An 11,729-nucleotide genomic window follows, 5' to 3' on the forward strand; every position below is an offset into this window, starting at 1 on the left:
AAAGAAAGAAAGAAAGAAAGAAAGAAAGAAAGAAAGAAAGAAAGAAGGAAGAAAGAAAGGGGGAAAATGGCCATATGTAGACAAAACTGCTTTTCAACAAGATACATCTATAAGAAGTTTGGTTAACTGACATGCTTTCTTGGGACAGACCTTGGCCAATGACTGAGAAAGCAATAATAACAACCACCCTGCCTTTCTTGAGTGACCTTCAGACGATGACTGTGGCACATCACTCATTCCAGGGCCTAACCATTCCACCCCAGGCAGGATTTTGCTCCATGATTTTCCTCCTTGGGGCTGGAAGAGACTGACAGGTCTATCTTGTGGTTTGAGGGATTCCCCGTACATTCCTGTGTCTTGTGTATTGCATTGCTAGTACTACTCCCCAATATATTTTCTGTGCCACTAACTCTCTCCGTATCTACTTCCCCCAAAAACACAACCTACAACAACCATCTTTTGAATTAGAAGGAAATTAAGGCCCACAAAAATAAAATTGATTTCAAAGTTTCATTGCAGGGATCAGAGTTTAAAAGGATTAACTTTCCTTATTTTTATCTTCTGACATCAATACAACAGGTTGAAAGACTTGATTAGGTATGAGTTGCTATTATGTTTGTATCAATTTCAGTATTTTTAAATGGATTAAAAACAACACTAAAATTCCTGATGCCTGGTGAATCCGCTCCTAGCTTATCACTTGTGATGTTATTTTATTTTTCATATTCTTAATGTAACATTATTTATGAACTGACACTTTGTGACTACAAACTAAGTAAAATGGTATGCAAAAATTATATTGAGATAAATTTCCACTGTAAATAGACCAAGTGTTCAGGAAAAGAGAAAACATGCACACAAGTAAGACTAGAGAATTTTGATGTTTTTTAAAACTAAATACATAAACAGAAATAAAAGAAGCAACTCACACTTTATAATTTCGGAAAAATCTGACACATAATGCCAAATACCTCTTACTCTAGGCAGAAGACATAACTAATATTTATTAGCCAGTGTCTCTTTCTCAGAGGCACACAGTAAAAGACAAACTAATATCTAGGAAACACTAGAGACAAAGATTCTTGGACCTAGTTTTAAAGTAGAGAAGTCTGGGCCACCTGGGTGCCTCAGATGGTTAAGCATCTGCCTTCTGCTCAGGTCATGATCTTCAGGTCCTGGGATCCAGCCCTACATCAGGCTCCCAGCTCAGCAGGGAGTCTGCTTCTGCCTCTCCCCCTGCTTGTGCTCTGTCTCTCTCTCTCAAATAAATCTTTAAAAAAATAAAATAAAATAGAGAATTCTAAGTCCTAAAGTACAATGATTAATGCTTCTCATGGCGCTGATAGATCCATATCGATAATATTTAGATTTCATCACACTTCTCCAGCTAGTGATTTGAAACATACTGATCACATTATATATTAGTTGTATAAAAATGCTGGAAATATCAGAGAAGGATTTTCAGTGGTTGCGATAGAAATAGCCTTATTTCACCCAGCACTAGATATGCTCTTTCACTGTACTACTGTAAAACTTCAGTAGCAGAGAAATAGACTTAAGGAATTAGTATTGATTCTCATACACAATCATCAAGTTGTTGTCATGACAATGAACCATAGCTACAATTGTGTTCTCATTAGAAATGATACAGCAAAGCTCCTCACATCACACCACAAGCACAGCCGCTTACTCTTCTTACATGCAAAGCCGTAAGAGAAGGATGCAGTCAATAAAAGCTTTATATCTTGTCTGGATGCCAACTGCAAATTGGATATGGACTAGAAAATTGACCAAAGTGTTTGTCAGTCTTTATGACCTGTGCACAAATTGTCAAATTGATACATTCATCTTGGGCCAACTTCATTGAATTCTGTCCTGCACCCCCTAACACACAAACACTCTAGAAATCAAATGGATTATCCTAAGTGGTTGTAAAATGTCATGTGAGATTATTTGAGTAAAACAATGTGATTCTACTACAAGAATAATAATATAATGAATGCAATAAATTTCAACAGAGAATAAATCCATACACCAAAATACTGTAAACAAGATAATTCACATTTCTTCCATTTGTTCATACAAATAAATAAAAAAAGAACAACTTTTGGGGCACCTGGGTGGCTCATTTGGTTAAGCATCTGCCTTCCGCTCTTGTCATGATCTCAGGGTCCTGGGATTGAACTCTGCGATGGGCTCCCTGCTGAGCAGGGAGTCTGCTTCTCCTTCTCTGCCAGCCCCTTCCCCAGTTTGTGCTCTCTCTCTCTCTCCCCCCTCCTCTTTCTCTCTCAAATAAATAAATAAAATCTTAAAAAAGACAAAGAACAACTGTTCTACAGTGGTTGCTAAAGTTTTGTAAACTTCCTAATAAAGGTGTGTGCACCTTATAATTGCATTTTCAATTATGCACAGGCTATTTGTAGATACAAAATTACTACCTTAAATGAATGTAAATATCATTTCCTTATTTTAGTGAGAGATACATTGACTTGCCTGATAACACCCAAGTCAAAGGAGCTTATTTTTTCAAAATTAATTATATTTTCAAAACCTAAAGTTAGAGGTTTACTTGTCCAATATTTCTGAATACTACTGTTCTAAAAATTCCATCTCTGACCAGGAAAACATTTCAGAGGTCCTTTAACATGAGCTGATTTTTGGTAAAGTGAACAGGATCACATTTAGCCTGTCAATAAAAGAAATAAATGTTTTGGCAGAGAATAACTCTGTGCTGAAAATTGTGAGTGGTAGTGCTGTTATTGAAAATAAAATAATGTGAAATCTGATTTCACTTGTGTGTCAACTGTGTTTCTATAGTTATATCACAGTATTTTTTTTTCCTAAGCCAATTTAAACTACTTTGGATTTCATTATATTGGAACTTCCTTATTTTTCACATTTCTAGTATCTTCCAAAGAAATAAATAATTCAGTTGAAGGTTGGAGTATGCATTTTAAAATGGTGTGTGAAATGGAAAGTGAGGTATATATGTATTTTGATTCATGAGTAAATGTCCAAATGCCATGTTATTTGAATTTTTGCCAAGATAATTTTGTTTTAATTATATAGTGAAGTTAAAGAGATACTTAAATGAAATAAATTTTTAACCTGTTTTCTCACTTTAGCTTAAGTTTAAAAAATGTATTGTTATCTGCTTATTAACTAGCTCTAATGGTAGATTAAAAGCATGCATGATTTTCCTTCATGATGGTTTTATTTAGTTTAAGGAGTATTTCCATTTCTTCTTCTTTTCTTCTCTTTTTTTTTTTTTTTTGGTCTCCTTAAAGGGAAGAGTAATAATTACCTGATTATATACATATTTTAAAAGTTAATTAGAAGCACCTCCGTGGCTCAGTCATTAAGCATCTGTTTTCTGCTCAGGTCATGATCCCAGGGTCCTGGGATGGAGCTCAGCATCGGGCTCCCTGCTCGGTGGGAGGCCTGCTTCTCCCTCTCCCACTCCCCCTGCTTTTCTTTTTTTTTTTTTCCTGCTTTTCTTTTTTAATGATCTCATATATTTCCAAAAGAAAATCATGAGAGAGAAAGAAATTAAAACTCCCATATATTTAAATCTCACATGTTAGTAAATTCTTTTTAGGTGGAAAAAATAACTTGATTTTTATAGACATGAACTGATGAAGAACACTGAAATGAAAAAATGGAAATGAACAGATTTGCTGCAAAAACTTTAGAACAAATGTTTTCCCTGTTGGGCGAAAAGAAAGATAGTATTCTTTATTTCCTAAACACAAATTTTTTCTTAATTGTTTACCTGTCAAATTTGTATGTTGAAATATTTATTTCATTAGCTGGAAGAGATTAATTATTCGATCATAATACATCTTGATGCCTCCACTGAAGTAAGCATGAAATAATCATTTGTTTCTTTTTTTTTTTAAAGATTTTATTTATTTATTTGAGAGAGAGAGAATGAAAGATAGGGAGCACGAGAGGGAAGAGGGTCAGAGGGAGAAGCAGACTCCCTGCTGAGCAGGGAGCCCGATGTGGGACTCGATCCCGGGACTCCAGGATCATGACCTGAGCCGAAAGCAGTCGCTTAACTGACTCAGCCACCCAGGCGCCCCATCATTTGTTTCTTTAAACACAAACAGTGAATCCCTCTGTGAACCAAGTCAATTCTTCTTAGTAGATTACTGTAAATTACTTTTAATTGTGTGTATCTACTGATTTATAAGGCAATAATTCATAGAAAATGAGCATTTTAAAAAGTTTTATGATGTGTGTTACAAACATTTTCAGAATTCATCGTTTGGCATGATAAAATAAATTTTTACTGAAAATGTTATATCTTCCTATCAGTCTTTTAATTATAAAATAATTCCAGTGAGAAAAATAATTTAAAGCAGCTTATTTAATCATAAAATACATTCCTTCTCAGTCCTGTGGCCTCAATGATCTTACTTTAGTACCTTCTATATGGAAACTTTTTTCTATTTATTTGCTTTATGTTGCCTCTCCCAGAAGAATGTAAGCATCTAAGTGTTAACAGGAAATGTTCTTAATTCAACATTTTATTACCATCACCTTGTTAGGTTCCTAGAATACAGTGGGTAGTCAATAATGTGCTTCATTTTTTAAAAATGAATGAATGAGTTTATGACAATAGCTGTTGATAGTCCTTATGTCTAAGAAATTTAATAAGACTTCTCAACAAACATGAAATTAAGGGCTCGGAAATTAAGATTTTTGAGAGGAAGAGAGTTTCATTTGGTCTTATAATGAATATGCTTCCCTAATCTTAGTATTGTCAAGAGATATGTGCATATGGAATTATGAGCTACTTTCTTAGCCCATTTATGAAGTATATTTTTTATCTCATTTTCCTATATGTTACTCTGATACTTGCTCCAATCAGGAAAAAAAAAACAAAACCTGATGGACAGAAGATCTGACTGTTATTTGCCTCAGTAAGTCTCTTGCCAATCCTCAACTCTTACCAACTTCAACTCTAAGGATTAGATGGTGACAGAAGGAGCTTCCCTCAATAGGTTTTCAGCAAAATTTGCATAATTTGTTCTGTCACTAAGCATTATTTTAAACCTCAGGTCCTGGTTTGTGAGTATAAAGGGGGATTGTTTCTCTTTCTGATTTTGAGACATGACCAATGCTAAAAGATTGGTTGGAGCAAAATGCCATTACCCCTGCCATGAAATGAAATGGTATATGGAAGCACTTCCTGATCCAGAAGAGCTTGCTGAGTGTTTTATGTCCTCTATAATTAATGTAAATACTTAAAATCCTTTCTTTAGAAAGAATACAACTGGTACATGTTAGTAAAACAGTGATATCTCCGGTCTTAAACTGTCTTATACAGAAAAATGGGCCCAAAAATTCTCCTGCTGGAAAAATATAACCAAATCCCAAAGGTCTAATGGTCAGGCAAAAGTATAAGGTAAAATTAAAATATTTGCAATTGGGGGCGCCTGGGTGGCTCAGTCGTTAAGCGTCTGCCTTCGGCTCAGGTCGTGATCCCAGGGTCCTGGGATCGAGCCCCACATCAGGCTTCCTGCTCTGCGGGCAAGCCTGCTTCTCCCTCTCCTACTCCCCCTGTTTGTGTTCCCTCTCTCGCTGTGTCTCTCTCTGTCAAATAAATAAAATCTTTAAAAAAATAAAATAAAATAAAATAAAATAAAATAAAATATTTTCAATTGTCTCACATGGAATAAACTGGAATCCCATGTTAAATATATCCAATAGATTTCATTCATGACATATTCATGAAGAAAAAAAATCTAGTTAAAGAGTTATTCATTCATCCATTCAATTCACAGATGTTTTATTGAACTCCTCTTACATAGCACAGAGAAAGAATGTTGAATGAGATACACACATTTTTACCTCTCTTCAAACTTACAATCAAGCTGAGGAGACAGATAATTCATAGAGGGAAAAAAAACACAAGGAATTTTCATGTAGTCATTAGTTCTATGTTGAAACTAAAAACATGGGATACATAACTGCAAGGTGTGGGAAGACTTCTCTTAGGTGGTGATATTTATCAGAGACCAACATACTAAAGAGTTATCCATGAAAATATGTGGGGGAGGTACATTCCTAGATGAGGTTATAGTTAGTGCAAAAAACCCTATGGCAGAAATCAGTTTTTTTTTTTTTTTTTTCTGGAAGAGAAAGGAGTGAATATGCTAGAATCCACTAGTGAGTGAGAAGAAAAAGGTCTGGAGAAATAAGTCTGGAAAAATAATCAGGGAGCAATTGGCTCTATGTATGACAAAAGCACTTCTAATAAATAACTCAGGAAGCCTAGCTGCTCAGTTCTGCCTGGAGTGAAAAACTGTTAGGCTTTCTTTACCTCTCATTTCAAGAAAAGCATGGCTTTCTGGGAGAATCTGACTGGGGAGTACTAGTTTGAGAACCAAGAGAAAGAAAATAATTACAGCTAATTGTCCTTATTCATACCATCTCTGAGGAGAGTGGTTGAGGACCAAACCTATGGTAAAATGGAGAGTCAGTCTGAGGTGGAATACTTGTGTATTCTGAGAATCATAACCTGGCAGGAATTTTGACATTTTTAGGAACTATCTTATTCCATAGTTGTAGGTAAAACTGGGGACTCCATACTCTTATGTTTTGTTTGAGTAATGAGTGCAAAATAAACAAGCATGTTTTTTAAGTTTGAATGCCAGAACTGTTCAATTTTTACAGCATACAAGGTCAGATAAAATTTCCCTCTGTCATTTGGTTATGAAAGAAAGCAGGATATGTCACTCCAATATTTGCCTCTTTGACATAAATCTTATCTTGAACTGAAAGCAATTAAGGAGTAAATGCAGAAAAAGCTCCTCCTTTTCTGCCTAAAGGCAGGAAATAAATTCTCCTGGAGACAGACTCTTATCAGCCCAAAGACTGCACCGGAGGAATCTCCAACAAACCTTGTTAGACTAACCCTTATCTTTCTAGTTACTTCACCATTTACTACCCCAGCCCAAACGTCTTTGTCTTGTCAATTCTTCAAAAATTTATTGCCTCTTTGTTTAAGAGGCATAAAAGCTTCCTGATCTGGTCATTTCTCCAGGTCTTCATTATCTTGTGATGTACATGTAAAAATTTAATAAAATTTGTATGTTTTTCTTCTGTAAATATGTCTTTGTCAGATTAATGTTCAGATGTAGTCAGGGACCCTAAGAGGGCTGAGGAAAACTTCTTCCTCCCCTACAGATACTGAGTCCTTTTATTGAATTCTGTACAAAACCTGATTGAAACCCTTTGCTATCTCACAAAGGGGCTAGTCCATAGAACACCAAAGCCAAATTGTACACCAATGAGAGAGACACATTTTTTCCCATAACTCCTATGTTAGTTTCTGAATAATTTGAGATAGGAAAGAATCCAGTAAAACGTACTATATTTCCACCATTCTTTACTGAAATTCATGTAAATTAGTGTAACAATGTGCATTAAAATGTAGTCTGTAGTCAGGTTGGCTGAGAAGCAACCAAAAATAACCCCTTACTCTCTGTGTAAATTGGAACTTCAGTTTTCACCTCATGGCAGCAGCAGGGTAAATTAAATGAGTTAATATCTAAATATCTAAAATATTTAGACTATGTTCTATTACATAAAAAAATGTAAAATTTTTGTTTGAAAATAGCATCAAATTGGAGAAACATCACTAAGTGAGTTATCAGAATACCATGTAGAAATTTCTAAGTAGGATTTCAAAGGCTTTTAATCTAAGGAGATAGTAAATTAATCAAGGTGTAGAGATTGAGAAAAGGTTTTGGAAGAAGGATATCTTTGGTGAAACACTGTGCTATGATTCCAAATCTATATGAGGAGGGAGTAATTACCTCTAATAAAGCACTGTCCTCCTTTTAGACTTAGTGAGTGGGGCATCAAAGACCACTAGAAAGAATCATTTATATCCCTCCTAAAATTTGGACATGTATCTCCCTTGAAATTTAGGAAGACAAGCTCTGGAGTGGTGTTTGATACATGGTTGACTTCTAACCAAGAGACAATCTAAAGTTGCCTATGATGGCATAACATAAGGGGCTTAGAATATGGGCTAGACTGCACAATTTTGAGAGCTGGTTAAGCAGTTAATGTAATACTCATTTTTGCAATAGTATCAGGCCTAGAGAGGAAAGGTACCAGAACAAACTGCAATGAGTGAGGACAAATAGAATGTTCATCAGTCTCTCATGACTTCTTTAATTTCTACATTATAAACTGGAGCTCCTCCCTACAAAACCTCAAAGAACTCCTGGCTCAGGATTTAAAGTTATTGAAGGAGGACATCTATTGGATGCTAAAGGAGCTCCATTTTGAGATGCTACCCCAAGCCAACAGAATTTCTAGACAAATGCAACAGAGGACAACAAATGCAAGTTGCAACAATGTCTGTTCTTACTTCAACCTTCACAGCATAATAATGGATGCTATTTCACCTCTGTCATCCAAATGTCAAGAAAATTTATCTTGTAGTCCACCCCAACCCAGAATTATAGAGGGAAAGATATTTTGAAAATCGAATTTCAAGTTAATTATGTTGACATGGTACAAAGCCACCATAGGGCCTGCACTAATGCATAAGGCTGAACTCCCTTTTGATGTTTGGTCAGAGTGTTTGCATCTTGGAGTATTATCAGCTTTCTCATTTGCTTTGGTTTTTAGTGAAAATTTCCTAGCAAGGGAGGAATTACAGAGCTATAAGAAAATCTGCCACACTTCATTCCATGAAAGCAGATGAAAACATTTGAGCCATGTGCTATTTGGGAAATTGTGGGTGTCATGTTTTGAATGCAAATTGATGTCTTAATTATGAGATTGGACACATATAATTAGCAAATTGATGTTGTATGTTTGAACCATAATGTGATCATTATTATTAAGACATTATTATTACTTTAGAATAATGAAGAATTTATGGGGATGTCCAAATTTTTCATTAAACTACAGGGAAGTTAACATTCCCTCCTGAAAAACCTTAAAGACAACATGAAGTCAAAAATAAGGCTTCTTCTGTATTATTTTAAATAAAGCGTACTTAATGCAAACATTTTATCTGAATATAAATTAAATAATGTTAACATTATATTTTCTAGCTCACCTTTTGCTACTGATCAATATTTAGATTATCAATAACCATTCCAGGCTCTCAAACAATTTTAGAATGGATATTGAAGACTCAAAATTGCTTCCCTTACTCTAACCATTGGTGTAGAGTCTTCTTCACTTTTGACTGCTTTGGGAAGATTGGTAGAGAAGCTTCCAAAACCTACAGATTACCTGTTGCTAACAGAGGATATTTAAAATTCTATCTCCTGGGGCCCCTGGGTGGCTCAATCATTAAGCATTTGCCTTCGGCTCAGGTCATGATCCTAGAGTCCTGGGATTGAGCCCCGCATCGGGCTCCCTGCTCCCCGGGAAGCCTGCTTCTCCCTCTCCCACTCCCCCTGTTTGTGTTCCTTCTCTCGCTTTGTCTCTCTGTCAAATAAATAAATAAAATCTTTAAAAAATAGGTCTCACTCACTGCAGCCGGGCTGCGCTCCACGTTCTCCCGCAGCTCATCCTTCGCGTGCATTGCCGCCACCTCCACCGACCGCAATGGAAGAGGAGATCGCCGCGCTCGTCATCGACAGTGGCTCCGGCTTGTGCAAGGCGGGCTTTGCTGGGGATGACGCCCCCCGGGCCGTGTTCCCGTCCATCGTCGGGTGACCCAGACACCAGGGTGTGATGGTGGGCATGGGCCAGGAGGACTCCTACGTGGGCGACGAGGCCCAGAGCAAGCGGGGCATCCTGACCCTCAAGTACCCCCTTGAGCACAGCATTGTCACCAACTGGGACGACATGGAGAAGATCTGGCACTACACCTTTTACAATGAACCGCGACTGGCCCCCGAGGAGCACCCCATGCTGCTGACCGAAGCCCCCCTGAACCCTAAGGCCAACCACGAGAAGATGGCCCGGATCATGTTGGAGACCTTCAACACCCTGGCCAGGTACGTGGCCAACCAGGCTGTGTTGTCCCTGTAGCCCTCTGGCCGCACCACTGGTATTGTCATGGACTCTGGGGACGGGGTCACCCACACTGTGCCCTTCTACGAGGGGTACGCGCTGCCTCACGCCATCCTGCGTCTGGACCTGGCTGGCCGGGACCTGATGGACTACCTCATGAAGATCCTCACGGGGCGTGGCTACAGCTTCACCACCACAGCCGAGCGGGAAATCGTGCGTGACATCAAGGAGAAGCTGTGCTACGTCGCCCTGGCTTTCGAGCAGGAGATGGCCACGGTTGCATCGTCGTCCTCCCTGGAGAAGAGCTACAAGCTGCCCGACGGGCAGGTGATCACCATCGGCAACGAGCGGTTCCGCTGCCCGGAGGCTCTCTTCCAGCCTTCCTTCCTGGGTATGGAGTCCTGTGGCATCCACGAGACCACATTCAACTCCATCATGAAGTGTGACGTGGACATCCGGAAGGACCTCTACGCCAACACGGTGCCGTCTGGCGGGACCACCATGTACCCTGGCGTCGCCGACAGGATGGAGACAGAAGGAGATCACAGCTCTGGCGCCCAGCACGATGAAGATCAAGATCAGTGCTCCTCCTGAATGCAAGTACTCCGTGTGGATCGGGGGCTCCATCCGGGCCTCACTGTCCACCTTCCAGCAGATGTGGATCAGCAAGCAGGAGCAGGACGAGTCAGGCCCCTCCATCGTCCGCCGCAAATGCTTCTAAATGGACTGTGAGCAGATGCGTAGCATTTGCTGCATGAGTGAATTCCGGAGTATAGGTTTGCCCTGGCAAATGTATACACCTCATGCTAGCCTCATGAAACTGGAATAAGCCTTTGAAAAGAAATTTGTCCTTGAAGCTTGTATCTAATATCAGCACCGGATTGTAGAACTTGTTGCTAATCTTGACCTTGTATCCAAGTTAACTGTTCCCTTGGTATATGTTTAATACCCTGTACATATCTTTGATTTAAACCCTTAGCACATGCGGCTCAGTCAGTTCGTGGCTGAGGTTGAGATCACGTTGATGGAAGAGAAATCCATTGATTGGAGAATCTGCAAGACCATGAGGCTCTTGATCTGTGCAGGGTATTAATGTCTAAGAGCTGCCTATTCCAGGATTTCTCTGGAGGCTGACAAGAGTCCTGAATGAGTTGTCATTTCTGTCTTGCCGGTCTAACAGGGTTGGGAAGGTCCGAGCCTCAAGACCCACTTTTCCTTTCTTACCTGATGTTTTCCTGCCAGAACACCGTGGGTTGTTAATTGCCTTGAGTTGGAAAACGGTTTGCATTTACAACTGTAAATTTATTCATCCTTTTAATTTATGTAAGGTTTTTGTACACAATTCTCAATTCTTTAAGAGATGACAACAGATTTTGGTTTTCTACTGTCATGTGAGAACATTAGGCCCCAGCAACACGTCATTCATTGTGTGAGGAAATAAAAGTGCTGCAGTAAAAAAAAAATAAATAAATAAAATTAAAAAATAAAAATAAATAAATAAAATTCTATCTTCTGTTTTGATCCTCCTTAGCTGAGGTTATTACTGGATCCATAAGCAGTGAACTGCAGATAAAAGGAAGAATTTTTACATTAAGAAGATGACAAAATAGAACTTACTTTTCTAATACCTGGTTTATCAAGAATTGGTGGATATTTTTAAAATACTCTAAATTAATTAAGGACTAGTAAAATATCTAAAGCTTCATACAACTTAAAACATAGATTTTTTT

At 38.2% G+C, this 11,729-nt stretch overlaps 1 pseudogene; it reads left to right on the plus strand.

Moving 5' to 3' along the window:
- Positions 1 to 9,583: 9,583 nt before the first annotated feature.
- Positions 9,584 to 11,454, plus strand: LOC112820317 (actin, cytoplasmic 2-like; annotated as a pseudogene).
- The last annotated feature ends 275 nt before the right edge of the window (positions 11,455 to 11,729 follow it).

This window comes from Callorhinus ursinus, unplaced genomic scaffold, assembly GCF_003265705.2.
Source record: "Callorhinus ursinus isolate GAN/ISIS: 27379988/994484 unplaced genomic scaffold, GSC_fseal_2.0 scaffold3, whole genome shotgun sequence".
Lineage (NCBI taxonomy): Eukaryota > Metazoa > Chordata > Mammalia > Carnivora > Otariidae > Callorhinus > Callorhinus ursinus.